The sequence below is a fragment of the Panthera pardus genome, unplaced genomic scaffold (genome assembly GCF_024362965.1).
Source record: "Panthera pardus isolate Hobbes unplaced genomic scaffold, ASM2436296v1 HiC_scaffold_8, whole genome shotgun sequence".
Lineage (NCBI taxonomy): Eukaryota > Metazoa > Chordata > Mammalia > Carnivora > Felidae > Panthera > Panthera pardus.
Genome location: NW_026527013.1, coordinates 23913395 through 23928703, shown reverse-complemented (window position 1 = coordinate 23928703; position 15309 = coordinate 23913395). Strand labels below are relative to the sequence as shown.

At 43.2% G+C, this 15309-nt stretch overlaps 1 protein-coding gene across 16 annotated transcripts in view; it reads left to right on the top strand.

Moving 5' to 3' along the window:
* ERC2 (ELKS/RAB6-interacting/CAST family member 2) overlaps positions 1 to 15309 on the top strand; it is a 926312-nt gene that overhangs the window by 820373 nt on the left and 90630 nt on the right. For 3 of the 16 annotated variants that reach the window (XR_008420534.1, XR_008420536.1, XR_008420537.1), the window contains one exon: positions 5841 to 6029. The exons of 12 other annotated variants lie outside the window; for them this stretch is intronic. The gene's annotated coding sequence lies outside the window, so the exon portion shown is untranslated. Of the gene's footprint in view, positions 1 to 5840; positions 6059 to 15309 lie in introns of all 16 variants that reach the window. One more of the 16 variants, XR_008420535.1, reaches the window with a different exon arrangement.

Sequence of the window (15309 nt, the reverse complement as noted above, 5' to 3'; positions counted from 1 at the left end):
CTGAAAATGGATGAACTTGGATGCTATGTAAATTATACCATAGATAACTTTTTAAACAAATAAGGGATGGCTTTATAACAACTGTTGTTTAATTTTTCATTCTGAGTTTCAGACTAATTTAAGAATGTGATAAAAACCATAAATCTACTCCTCTCAATAAAGTATGGAAGTGCCCAAACCAAATTTTGCATAAAATGTCTAGATCTACTGAGGGTCAATTCCTACCTTAACCTGTTTTCTGAACAATGTTAAGATCCTTTTCTTGACCTTTGGAGTAAGTTTCAGCCCTGGCTAAAGCAAGGATTTGCTGCTCTTGGAAGTCTTGCTCAGTCATTGGCTCTGAGGGTGACACCTGCCACCCCAGTGAGACTGTCTCCTTCATACTTCATGCTGAGAAGGACATGGGGAGGGCAGAACTTGTCTTAGGTTATATGTAGAGTGTTGGGTATACTTGAGTATACTTGGGTATACTTATACACAGGAAGAGTATGCCCTGAGAAATTCATTCTTTATATATCAAGAGTTGAGGACTAGTTCCTGCAGATTTAATGATTAAATTTTATAAAGGACAGTTCTTTCTTTCTTTCTTTCTTTCTTTCTTTCTTTCTTTCTTTCTTTCTCTCTTTTTCTTTCTCTTTCTTTCTTTCTTTCTTTCAGTTTGTTTGTTTGTTTGTTTGTTTGTTTATGTATTTAGAGACAGCAAGTGGGGAAGGGGCAGAGAGAGAATCCCAAGCAGGCTCCGCACTGTCAGCAGTGTGGAACCAACTGCAGGGCTTGAACTCACAAACTGTGAGATCATGACCTGAGCCAAAATCAAGAGTTGGACATTTAACCGACTAAAACACCTAGGCACCCCAGGACAGTTTTTTATACAGCTTGTAAGAGTCTCTGTGCACCTCTGCTAGAACCTCCAGACAAATACTTGTATTTTTCTATTATTGTTTATTCTACTTCTTTTATCAAAGCAAAAAAACAATAAGCCTAAAAGCACAATGAGAAGAGGGCCAAGGCTCTTGGAGACTCCTTTATTCTTGCTCTTTCTCCATTTGAAAAGTGGTCATACCTTTGCCATCAGATTTCACTGAGTACAGGAAAGAAGTGAGGGCAGTTGGAGAATGAGGGGGGCCAGAAGAACGGGGCAGCTGGAACATGGTGATTGCTGGATGGGGAGGTTGCCTGGGAACTGAGGAAGCAGGGGTGTCGCAGCTCTAATAAACTTGAACTCCCTTGATACACTTCTGTATCTCCCAAGACATTAAAACTTCCAGTGGGAGAAATTGCTAGAATACAAACATTTTCACCCAACAAAGCCCCAACAAAGGCCAGCCATCACACATAAACCAACCTGGTTCTGACAGAAGTCAGTACTTTAAGGTACACATAAGTCTATGCCTTGAAGCAAAACCTCATTGGAACCCCATTATGGTGGAATCCTGGGCTGGCCTCAGCTAGAGCTGCCTGTGTGAAGACACAACCCTTTAGCTCACAAACCAATTCAAAGCCCTTCTTTGAGGCTTAACAATTGATATGCTAATTAAATGAGTTCTATCTTCTCATTCAAATTAATCCTGAAGGAAGGACCTCTGCCAGTCTATTCTTAGTTACTGCTGGCATTTCAAGGAACATAAATAAGTGCATTTCCTTTAAAAAATATTCTATGGGGAGGCCTGGATGGCTCGGTTGGTTGAGTGCCTGACTCTTGGTTTTGGCTCAGGTCATGATCTCACAGTTTGCAGAGCCTGCTTGGGATTCTCTCTGTCCCCCTCTCTGACCCTCCCCTGATTGTGCTCTCTCTCTCTCTCAAAATAAATAAGTAAACTTAAAAATTAATAATTATAAATATAGATACATAAACAAGCAAATAAATAAATAATTCTATGAATCCATCAATTTTTCTTATTTTAAATGGCTTTGACCACATTTGTCCAAATAAGTAAGACTTCACCATCTTGGGCTTTTTCTCTGAAGAGTGAGTGTTAGGTCTTTGTTGGAGGGATAATTTCTGTTTCAGCCCAGCCTCCTCAACCCTTTTGGTTGAACCTGAATCCAGGAAACCCAGTAACAATCTTAAGATTTCATTTTCCTTCCTGTGGAAATGAGAAGCCAAATTCTCATGTTGGAACTCATTGTATAGATGCTTGTTCTTCATTTCTAATTTTCTCCTCCATGTTTTTTTCCTCTTTGTCGTCTTCAGGTAAAATAATTTCTATCTGATACAGTTTTCCCCACCCTGGTCCTTAATGGGTCAGTGAGTCTCCTGTGGCTTCATGGCCCTGATAGCAGTGGGTATTGCTGTCTTTGGTCTTTTTGTTTAGTCAGTGCTGCCTAGCAGATTGTTTACATGGCTCTTGGAAAGTTCTAGGAGTGTTCTAGGACTCTAAAGAGTCCTCACACTTTAAGTAGAAGACATCATAATGCTACAAGGAATTATGTTTTCAAAGAGGCTGTGAGGAAAATCCAATAAATACCTCAAATGATATATTAAAGCAGTGGTTCTCAGCTGAAGGTAATCTTGGCCCATACCCTTAGATGTCTGACAATGTCAAGAGACATTTCTGGTTGTCCCAACTTGGGGAGGGAGGTGCTACTGGCATCTAGTGGGTAGAGGCCAGAGGACAATTCTTCACATCCTATAACATATAATGCAGTCCTAACAACAAAGAGTTATCTGCCCCCGAATTTCAACAGTGCCAAAGTAGAAAATCCTGCATTAAAGGAATTCTCACTCTTTTTTTCTTTTTCCTCAAGGCCTGGGAAAAGAGAAGGAAAAAAAAGAAAGAAAGAAAATTCTCCATTATCATGAGTGCAAGTGTCCTAAGTTCTTACATCCCACACAGATCCAGAAATTGGAAAGTACAAGGGTACCACTGAGCAGGGCAAAGTGCAAGGTCAAGGCAGGTCTTCTCGGCTCCAACAGCTGTCTCAGCTCCAAGGAGAGACAACTCAGACCAAAGCAGAGGACCAAAAAGTTACAAGGATGTTTAGATTGTGATAAAAATCATTTTGCAGATTAAAGTGCTTCCTCCTGCCCATAAAATGGTATGTTCTTTAAATAACTCAAAACTAGGAGGCATTTAACTGTGTTGTGAGCAGGAGGCAGAACTGCTGCTCAGGGCCACGGTCAATTAATTCCATCCTTGTAATCAAGCCTACCCAAGCTGTAGGTGGTGGCACTCTCCATATTTTCTCTAATATGCCATTGAACGACCCCATGTTCTAAATGCCACTATTCTCAACCTGAAGGGATTCCAGGGATATTTCCTTGGACCCAGTTTCTCTCTCTACATCTCTTAGCTCCATTCTTCCTCACTCCTTCGGTAGTAGCTAGATGGCTGCTCAACTGCCGGATGCTTCCTCCTCCCATATGCAAGCCCAGATAGGAAGAATCTCTTTCCCAAGATCCTCAGCAAAGCCTCAGTATGTCTCATTGGCTTTTATTGGGTCACATGCTCATCCGTGAGCAATGAAGTGGCTAGGGAAATTCTAGGAGCCAGTTGTCTGAGGCCAAGGTCATAGCACACTCCTGAGCTGGGGGTGAGTCTAGTGTGATGCATGTGAGCCAGATGTGGGTAGATGTGTTGTGTCAAAGGGAAATTGGGTAAGATAATCAAAATAGGAGGAATGGATGTCCAGGAGAATAAACACACACACACACACACACACACACACACACACACACACTATTTGCTATGAAGAGGCTTTGGATTCAGAGGTGGAAGCCTCAGGTCCTTGCCTTTAATGACCTGTCTTTGCCATTAACTAGCTGCATCACTTGAGATAATTCCATAACTCTCCTTGCTTCCTTTATCTCATCCACAACATGGAAATAATACTAATATCAGGGTGGTGGTGAAAAATCAACCTTGTAATATTGGAAAGGTTGTGCAAACAAGTAGTGGTGGTGGTGTTAGAGTCAAATGGATTCAGTTCACCTTCTAGAGTCTAGAAGAAGACCAGCTACAACCCACCCAGCAAGTCCATGCCAGCCTTCGGAAGCCAGTGTCTAAATTTATCCCAATCCTCATTGTTGCAGGTCAGTGTGGGAAATCTTCGGAGGTCAATGATTGAGGTAATTGGCTTGCTGTGGATCTTGAAAAAGTCTCTCTGTTAAATGACATAATTGGTTTTAATTATATAATTATGGCACTTAAAGTGTGGGGGTGAAAGGTTACTATTATATTTAGAAGTGAGATCCCCAAATGAAGCAAGGGTGTTCAAGCTAGTGTTTCTTCAAATTTCTCTTTTTATTTTTTCAGAGGGAAGTCAGAGTAGGCTGGCCTTGGCCCTGGCCATTTTGGGATGATTATGCCGCATGAGGTAGTGCTAGGGCTGCTCACGGCATCATAGGAACCTTTGTAAAGAGACGGGAAAAGGGCTTCCGTAAAGACCTCATTGCGATCTGAAGTTAATGAGCAGTGGGAACTCAACTGTCAGCAATTGAATGTGATTGGGCAGGGTAATTATATGATTGCCTCTGGTGTTTGCACATGCACAGGGATATTTTTATTGGAAAAAACCTAATTGCTTACTTACTTAGTGGAGGGAAAATCTAAACAAATTTGTGTTGTCATAGATTAAAAAGACATCCTTTCTTTGTCTCTAAAATAGCTGCTTGCTCTCCTTTTTAGAAGTGAGGGTTTTGTTCTTTTCGTGTTCAGTCAGAGATGTTGTTTGCAGGACTTGAATTGTATGCTAATATGAAAATGTAAAGGAAAGCTACTTTGGACTGGGCTTGGTACGTTTTGGTAAAATGGCCATGTGCTTATTGCCATTTCTTAAACCATCCCCTACAATGGTCTCTTTCATAATGCAAATGCGGCTAGAACCCTGGGCAACACTCAAGCTACTAGGATTTTCACAGGGTTTTTGTTTGTTTGTTTGTTTGTTTGTTTTGTTTTGTTTTCCTGCATGGAGCCTGGTGGCAAGATTGACTTCAGGAGCTATCTGGTTTTCCTTAGTTGCATTAGGCAAGTAGGAGGTATCATTTCTATGGCAGCCTTTTTGACATCAAAACATCAAGGGTAAGAGGAGCAAAATGTTCCCTTTGTGATTTCCCAGGAACTTGGAGGAAAGGAAAGGGCAAAGTGAGAGAGCCTGAGGGAAGAAGCCTTGGGGCTCTCACTTTGATGATGCCAGATTTCTGCCCAGTGTTGAGTTTTGACAATCCTGAGTAAGTATGGTATCTCACTTACCTGTGATGCTGGTGTGCAGAAAACAGATTGCTGCAACTGGGTCAATTCTAGAGCAGTTCAACTCTGTATTATTGGTTTGTTTTTTCTATCTTCTTATAGAACAAACTATTTTCTAAGTTCTTTCCTGAGATCCCACCAGAAGAGGCCAAAGCATGACTGGATTGTGGGGTTTGGGGGAGCACCTTGTGATGAGAGCAGCCCCTCAGATCAGCCATGCTCTCTCATCGCAGAATCTTGCACATGCTGCCACACCCTAGTCTTATCTGGCTAACTCCATGCCTCCTCTAGGCTCAGTGTTAAATGTCACGTCTTCGAGGAAGCCTTCCATGACCGCTCACCCCAAGTCTGGGTTGGCTGCCTTTGCTTTATGCTCCATGACACCCTCTAGGTTCCTTTATCCACTGTCCTTTAATTGCTTGTCTCATTGTCCTGACAACCCAAAAGCTCCATGAGGGCAGGGCTTGTTTATATTTGTCACTGCTACATCCCCAGAGCCTGGCACAATGCTCCACGAGTGTGTTCAGGATGACCGAATGAGAAAGGAATGGTTGCTGAGTGTCCTAGGGAATTGTGGTATGTGCTGCCTGGGCTTCCCTACCCTTGCTGTTAATACCGCTTTCTTGTTGCTTATAATTTTCATTGCCCCAGATGATCCAGCTCTGTCGGAGTCACGGAGGCACAGTCAAATCTCATGCTGTACATTGATCACCTGTCCAACCTTTGCCTAGAGTGGGAGCCCCCAGTTCCTTCAAGAGATCCAACTTTACCTGTCTGTAAAGAAGAAGAGGAGGAGGGAGACAGCGGGGAGGATCCGGTGGCAGTATAACACCAGAGCAGGTCCAATGTTTACTTTTACCCTTTTGGAGGTGGGTAACTGCAAATACCATGGGAAGCTGGGTTTCAAAGAGAAACCTGTGCAGTGACCTTGGAATTGGGGGCTCACGCATACTTTATTTTTTGCTAGAGTGTAGAGGTTGCTGATTTTGTATTTAATTCACAGCCAGACCATTCCATGATTACCCCAGCATAGAACAAAGATCAAGGTTCATCATCCACATGATGTAAATTCTTGTTATCGGTCTCATGTTGTTTGTGTCTTGCTATGTGGACAGAGAGTATGGTTCATTCATTGGTTCCTTATTTTCATGACTATTATATTTATCAGTTGCTTTTCAAGGCCTGTGATTTTCAACAGCCTTTCTTGTTTTGATGCTCTGGCTTTTGATGTTTTGAATCCTCCCCCAACTCCACCTTAGACCATGAGATCCTGAATAACTACCAAAGAAATGAGCTGGCCTTGAGACCACCCCCAGTGTTTAAGTATGGCCTTACACAGCCCCGGGGGTGTGTCTAACCAGCTTTTTCCCTAAGCAGAACGTGAACCTCTGACTTTATAGGCCTCGGGCAAAAGGGCTTCCTACTAAACCCCTAAGCCCCCAAGGTTGGACTGCCTGTTGTGGGTTGGGCCATGATAACAATTTCTGGGTGGATGTACATTTGCATGTGGAAAACCATGGCTCACATGTGGCAGGAAAGAGTAAACCCTCAGAGCCGCAGGGGTGCTTCTTGCACAGTGGTCTGTGCCGACTTCCCTCGATCTAAAGCATACTCTCTATCCTTTGGTTCTGAGTCTCTATCTCGTTTTTGTTCTTCAGTTGCATTTCTGCTTTATCATAATAAGCACCTCAATTGGAATCTTTGGGGGTTCCTTCAAGAAAGAGAGTGGGAAGGGGCACGTGGGCAGCTTAGTCAGTTAAGCATCCGACTTCGACTCAGGTCATGATCTCATGGTTTGTGAGGTTGAGCCCCGCATCGGGCTCTGTGCTGACAGCTCAGAGCCTGGAATCTGCTTTGGATTCTGTGTCTCCCCCTCTCTGCCCCTCCCCCACTTGTGCTCTGTCTCTCTCTATCAAAAAATAAATAAACGTATAAAAATTAAAAAGAAAGAGAGAGAGTAGGAAGAACCTCTTCTTATAGTAGGTGTGTTCAGCAATGTTGTGTTCTTTGAATTAGATGGGGATGGGCCATGGTGAGCTTTATGCCTGAATTCCAAGGAAAAGTTCAGCTTCATTTTCAGTTTTGCCTCAGATGCCTCACTACCTCACATCCTTTTCTGGATTGAGGCAGATAATTACTGCCTACACAAATAAATCACATACTTTTGTAAAAAAAAAAATTTTTTTTGGAATGACATTTGATTTGCAATTAAGCTTGGTGATGTGGTCTCTGAAGTGTCTCATCTTGTCTAATCACAATGATTTATGTCCTTTCAAAATACTTCTGCACACAGGGCTTAGTTCTCTGGTTATCATTGCATAACATGGTGCAGGGAATAACTTAAGAACAGAAAAAGACAAATTAGAATAAATGGTTGCCATTTGAGGTCAGACTCAAACCACTGATTATTTCTGTTGTTTTGTTTGAAAAATGTTTTCATGGCCGTTCATCGACTGATTTATTCAACAAATAGGTTTAAGCACCGTCTGTCTAAGCACCCTGCCTGGACCAGCAACCTGCTTTCTGGCATCTATCACCTGGGAACTTGTTAGAAATGCAGATTCTCAGGCCCCGCCCAGAACTGCTGAATCAGAAACTCTGCAGGTGGGGTCCAGCAAGCTGGGTTTGAATGGGCTTCCTGGTGATTCTGCTGCACACAGAAGTTTGAGAAGTATTGGTTTAAAACTTCTGTGAGTATGTGAGGTGAGGGCATTTATAGGAGAATACCTATAGCCCTGTCAGCCAGGAACTTGTAATCAATTTGGGGCACAAGGCATAAATTCATTAGACAGTTTGGCAGAATGATCTTTATAATAAATGTAAATTACATCATACACTCACTTCCTAAATGCCCCCACGCAGTTCCCTTTGTGCTTGGAATAAATATAAATGCTTGGCTAGGGCCTACAAGGCCTGGCATGCACATCCCCTGCCTACCTACCCAGCCTCATCTGGGTGCCATTCCCTCGCGTCCCTGGGGTTCTGCCACAGCACACTGGCCTTCTTTCTGATCCTGAAACACACCTGCTGAGTGATGTCTGCAGCAATAGAGGAAGGGGAAGGAAGAGAGAAAATTGCAAAGGTTAAGTAATAGGCTTGGTCACTGAAGTATTTTTATATACAATTCAATATTTATAAACCAGTGTCCCTGTTGGCTAATATATTCATATATTGATATTTATATGTATCTATGTGACAATACGTTCATGTGATAACCTAAAGTAGCAGCCTTATCTTGTAGCATAGCAAAGTCTGAAAGGAGTTGAATTGTTAAGGAAACATTAAATACCGTTTAGTCTTAAGGTCATCTATTTGTATTGATGTCTGTCTCTAAGATGTGGTCCCATAGGCACAGTGCTCCGTCAGCTACTGAGAACTGAAAAAATGTGGCTGGGGGTACAAGGTGCTGGGGGTACGAGTGTGAAATTATCTGTATGGCACCAGAACATGACTGGAGCCCATGCATAGTTCTTGCTGGCTTCACTTTAGTTTTAGGAAGGATGGTGACCATGTTCATTAGGTTTCGTCTTCGTAAAAAGTTATCTGTGAATGCCAATTGTGGTCTTCGGGGTGTTGTATTAAATGTACCATGTGATTTGGGAACAAAGCAGCTGTTTGGATTTTTATTGAATGTAAAAAAAAAAGTGGTCTCTTAGGATTCTCTTTATAATGAGAAGAGGAAACACATATTTTAAATATGACTTGTTTAAAAAAACTTACTTGATTTCGAGGCAAAGGAGTTGTTAAAGATTTGGGACTCCTAGAGTGAGGAACCGATGGTTTTTGGGTGTTGTTTTTTTGTCTTGACTACCCACAGCTCTTTTGCAGTAACAGACTATATTATAGGCATAGCATCTCTGGTTTGGAGAATTAGTTGCTTTTTATGAGGTCTCTCGTTTGAGCTCTTCAGTAGAGAAGGGAAAGGTAGGTTTGAAGGAGCCATCAAGAAGAGTGGGAGGTGGGAAGTGCTCCTGGCAGCCTGACAGCCTTCCCTGGCCTTGTGGAGTTCTCCCTGGGGAGTGGAGGAAAGTCTCCCTACCATGTAAGTGCCCCAACTCACCAGGAAGCCCATCCTACTGGAAGACAAAACTAGGCTACCAGGGGTGACTGAGAATGCACCTGTGAACAAGACAGACACAGCCTATCCCTGCCCTCTGGGAGTCCACAGCCTGGGGGCCAGGAGATACTAGCGAATAACTAGTCAAATAAAAGTGCATTTTCATACTGCGAAAGGTGCTCTGAAGGCTAAGAGAGCCAGGAGAGCAGAGAACAAAGCAGATTTCCTCTTGGGTTAGCTGGGGAGGCCTGCTCTTTGGACATGAGCTTGAAGCTGAGAGCCAAAGGATAACCAGGTGGGTATTCATGCAGGTGTCTAGCTTGGTGGCATGGTGGGGGGTTAAGAGCGAGCGTCCCTGGGGAGCTGGAACCATACCACCTCCCATACTAGCTGGGATTCTGCCCCAGAGGCCACCACAGCAGAGAATCTCTGAGCAAGCACATGGGCAAAAACACCCAAAGCGTGGTGCAGAGTGAGCCCCGGGCGAGGAGCTCTTCCCCCACAGAGACAGATTTCCAAGTGTGCACTGACAGGGCTCCCACCCCTGTGCCTAAGTGTGACACCAGTACCTGGCCTCCAGTGCTTCCAGTGTTTCTCTGAGATCCCTTCTTTACGGGGCAGCCTTTGTTGGTCTCCCCCTTGAGAGCAAAGCTGCCTGTAGGGAACATTCATCATAACCTGGAAGATTCTTGTGTGACTTTTAGGGAGACATTTCAGTCATGTTCAGAGAACCTTCTTAGGTGTGGCCAGCAGCTCTGAGGAATGAGGAGCTGTCTTCACCCGCTGCCTTCTTGACCTGGAGTCATCACTACACGTATCTCATTTGTCCAAGCAGGGACAAAGGTTGAGGGCAGGTTCTTTGTTTTCTTTGGGGATGTGTGTGTGTATGTGTGTGTGCCTAACATGCTGACTTTGCCCAGATCTGGCACTCAGAAATAGCAGACAAATGAGAGAAGATGTTCTGTAAATCGAAATGTCCTTGCAATACTGAAGCTCAATTTGAGGAGTGTGAAATCAAAGTGATATCTATTTCATTCATTTATTCATTCATCCACCCAAAAGCAGTTACTGAGGTCTTACTGTTTCACTGTGCAGCCGAAACACAATGCCCAACACATGGTCAGTCAGTCCACAGTCCATACTGATGATTACAGAGGAAAGACAAAACTAACTCTGCCTCCTGAACCTCTTTGTGTTCTGGTCCCACTGAGTTCTGTAGCTGTTCATTCTTCGCCTGTCATTTAGGAGTGACAGTGCAGACTACCAGGCTCTGAGCACGTCTGCTCCTCTTCAGAGAGGCAGAACTCTCCCATAGGAGGGAATTCGTGGCATGAGCTCTGACTTGTAGAGTGCCTAAGCACAGCTCACTGACTGTCTGCACAAAGCCTGGGAGCACAAAATGACAGAGGGCAGTTAAACTTCAGGGTGGTCTGAGTGGCTTTTAAAAAAATTAACAAATTAATAAAGACAGCTCTTTGGAGCATCTGAGTTTCTGCTTGCTGAAAAAAGCCTCGCCTGTTTTCTGAGGAGACAGAGGTTTCCTTTGATTGAAACAAAGGGACCATTTCTGCAGACCTGAAAAATTAGGGGCCAGGGTCCCAAACAGAGCCTATAAGCCAATTCTGCTCAGGTGGCTGTTGGGATGACCCACACAGGTTCCCCCCCCCCGCCCCCTCCAAACCTGCAAATACCACATATAATCCAGATTTCTGGATCTGGGGGGGGAATCAGATGATCCAGCGACACAGGGCCATATTCCCACAGATTGCTACAGCGGTCCCCTCTCATCCCAGACCCCTTTCAAGTTTACTGGTCACTGATGTCTTGCTTCCAGTGGGCTCATATCCATCATTCACATTACCTTCCTGGTCCCTGTCAGCACAGTGTGCAGCCCCGATGAGGACATGCAGTGGAGGGCCTTGTGGTGGGCTCATAGTTGTGAGCAGCAGCATGGATGACGCCCAGATCTGCCCCTCCAGTAAGCTGTCCAGAGGCCACATGGCACCACCTTGTCAGGTCAATGTCGGTGGATCACCACCCAAGCTGAGCTTCTCATAAGAACACAGTGGGCACTCACCCAGGCCCCACCTCATGGATTCTGACTCATTTGCTCCAGGCTAAGTGGGGCTCTGGGATCAGGTCTACCCAGGCAGCTTTGGAAGGCCTGCTCATGACCCGTGCACAGACCACCTGCTCTCTCGGCTGGTGCTTACTCTCATCAGCACCTTTATAAGCCCCTGTCCCCTTCCTGAATTAATTTGGAGCATTACAGGGATACCTGGGTGGCTCAGTCGGTTAAGCGTCTGCCTTTGGCTCAGGTCATGATTACGAAACTCACGGTTCGTAAGTTTGAGCCCCACCTCAGGCTCTGTGCTGTGTGCACAGAGCCTGCTTCAGATCCTCTGTCTCCCCCTCTCTCTGCCCTTCCCCCACTTGTGCACACGCTCCCTCATTCTCTCTCTCTCTCTCTCTCTTTCTCAAAAATAAATAAATAAATAAAAACTTAAGGATCACAAACCACTGTCATAAACATGGATTCAAAGCCAGAGCACACATGTCCAAAGTGGCTCTCAAAAGGGCTATAACGCCAAAAACAGAAATGTTTTAGTTTGAAATCCCAGGTATATCAACCAAAGCTGGGACTTGGGTGGGGAAGATGGTAGACACAGATGCCTGCCTTGTCTTGTGCATAACTGTGGGAGGTCTCTCTATGTCTGGTGGTTCCTGAGGCAGGCCCGATGTGTGCTTCTTAAAGGCAGCCTGCTATTTTCTTACTAGATGCTTGTGGATTGTTTTTTTCCTTATGTAGACAAGCCAATAATTTTGCTAACCTATATCTGGTATTTGCTTTCTTTATATTCCTGGTGTTTACAAGCTCTTTTATCTTGCTGTGTACCTTTTCCATCTGCAAAAATGTATTGCTTCTTTTCTTAGTTTTAGCCTTCTCTTCTGGAGCATCTGTTAGCCTCAGGTTCTTCACCATCTAATGCCCATGTCCCTCATCTTGTTGCATCTCCCCATTCTGGGGTAACCTTGCAAGTTGAGGCTTTGTTTCACTGACGGTATTTTCTGCAATGGTGATTCATGTCTTAATTGCTTCTAATGTCAGCTGTGAGTCCCTTACTGCATTTTTATGGGGTGATAGGTGGTAGAATTCTCTTTCCATTTTCCATCTTAGCTATGGCCCTCTGCCTCAGTGCCCCATATGAGCTTTTCGACTCATAGGGAAACTGAGGCCCAGAGAAGGATGTATTTACCAAAGGTTATATGGCCGTTTCCTGGTGGAGGTGAGAGTCGAACTCATGTTTCCTACCAGCTCAGTGTCCTTTTTGTCTCCAACATTCCACTTGCAAGATTGACTTGGAGGTGCAAAATAAATAATTAGGTAGGTAATCAACCTAACCAAATGTCATAACTATTAAGTGTGAGTATTCCCACAAAAATTACCTACCCCATATTCAGTTCTCTTCCTCTACAGAATAGCTTGCCTCAATGAACAAATTTCAGTAGAGAAAGCTAGAACGTGGGGAAAGTTGAAACCAGTGGTTTTCAGTCGGTAGCACTTTTGCTCCCATCCCAACCCCCAGCGGACATTTGGCAATGTCCAGAGACATTTTTAGTGATCACAAACTCAGGTTGTATGTGAGGAGAGTGCTATTGGCATCTAATGGGTAGAGGCCCACTATGCACCGAATAGCCTCGACAACAAAGACTTGTCCTGCCCAAAATATCAATAGTGCTAATGTTTAAAAACCCTGGTTTAAAGGGAACAAAGTCTACATTTTGTATCAGTGAAATACAGTGTACCTATGGACTAAAGCCCCTTGAGAGTCCTCAACCATACACACACACACATACACACACACACACACACGAGTCAACCCTGGACCAGAATAGAATGCCTCATAAATATATATGTGACAGTTTCTGACATATATAGATACTATTGTGACTTCTAAAATAATAATTCACTTACAAATTTACTGAATTCCTAGTAGCTTTTTGTTGCCAGGTGTTTTTCTGAATCAAAAAATAAGAGAAATAAAATCATTGAAGAGGAAGGCTGTGCAACATTTTTTATCTTTAAAAGGAGTGCTCATCTAAATTATGCAGCCCCTGTCTTCCATGATAAATTTGAAGTTCGGTTGTGCCCTTTGTCAAGTAGCTCCCAATCTGAAGGAAAATCCTTAATGTCTGATGGCTTTTCCCAGTGGCTACAATGTTGGAGCAGATCTGGCAAACAGATGTTTATGGTGGAAATTTTCCATTCTAGAATAGTTCCTTCTGAGCCAGGAGGAGCGTTAGGTCAGAGAAGAATGTGCCAGACAATATGCCCCTTTGTTAATCAATGCTGTCACCTTGGCTACCCCTCTAGCAGCCTCATATTCCTGAAATCTTCAGTCAAAAGGCCGTTCAACCAATACATGTGGCATCAGCCAGGAGTTTTCTAGCTCTGCTCTAACAACTAGCAACGACAACAAGGAATGAATTTAGTCAGATTCAAAGGAACCTTAAGACTCATTCTGTAACAATGTCGCATTTCTGAAAGAGCTCCTGAAGGCAGATTATCAAAAGCCAGTTTCTTGAGCAAAACTCTTGAACAATTAATGCAAAGTAATCAAGTTGACTATGCAAGGGTCTGAAAGCTTAGCAACATTTATTAAGTATGCTGGGACACATACTATATATTCAGTGCTCTGTTGGAGTAATTTAATTAGTCTTCATAATAACCTCTGATTTTAAGTACTGATATTATGACCATTTCATAGATATGGAAACTGAGGCTTAGGCCCACTAAGTGACTTGTCCAAGGTCACACAAACTGTTGGGCTAATAATACAGCCACACTGCTGATTTTGAGTCAATAAGCTATCCCTTGTTAAACTGGAAAATTCAGTCCTTGTAGAGACATGCAGTTATTATAAGAAGTGATTTGAGTCCATTTTAATAGAATTGGCAAAGGATAGTATCTGTATAATAATAACAGAAACACCAAGTTTGTTGAAAAAGGTATTTCCAGGTTATCTCCTCTGTCCTCATTTGCAGCCTCCACACACGATAGGGTGTGATACAGAAGTGACTTGAAGGGGATCAGAGTGATGCTCACAGTCAAGAATCAGGCACTTCCATTAACAACATGTGGCTCTAAGCAGGTCACTTGGCTTCTCAAGTGTTCAGACTTCTTCTGGCACACAAGGGAAGTGATAGGTTATTCAGCGACCATTTATTTGGCGCCTATTATGTACACAGATATGATGACAAGCTCGCTGTCTCTTACTGAGACAAACATACAAATAATCCTAATGTAATGTGATCTGTTCTAGAGGAGAGATCTGTACTCTAGGAGAGGCTGTGAGTGTTGCAGGCCACCAGGGCAGTCTGTGTTTACTGAGTGCCTACTATGTATCAGGCTCCATTCCAGAAGCAAGAGATTGCAAATGTATTCCATTTTAGTTGGGGGCTAGGGTGGGGTGAGAAGAGATAGTAAACCAGTAAACAAACAACAGAGTGATCTCTCACACAAAGAAAATACAACAGAGCGATATAATAGAGTGACAGGGGGTGGAAGGTGCTACTCCACCTAAGGTAATCAGAGAGGGCTTCTCTGAGGAGGTGACAGCAAGAAAAGCCTTGGAAAATGAGAAAATTTTTCTAGGCAAAGAATTGGGTGAAATAGCCTTGATGTGTAATGTTCTAAGATGTCAATATTGTTTCAATGGAGAAGTTCAGATGTCAAGCATGTGATATCACTTCTTAAGATTTTTGGAGACTTTTCAATGGCAAGCACATACTCAGTTTTGTGTAAACATTCCATGTGTACTTGCAGAGAATGTATATTCTCTCTTTGAGTACATATTCTTTGTATGTTTTTTAGATGAAGTTTATAAATTATGAAACTGAAATCTTGTATATTCCTATTAATGTTTTAGCTGTTTAACTGTTCAGTTTCTGGGAGAGAAGCATTCAAATACGATGATTATGGATTTGGTCATTTCTGTTAGTAATTCTGTCAGTTTTTGTTTTCTCTATTTCTAGGCTATGCTCTTAACTGTATTCAATTTC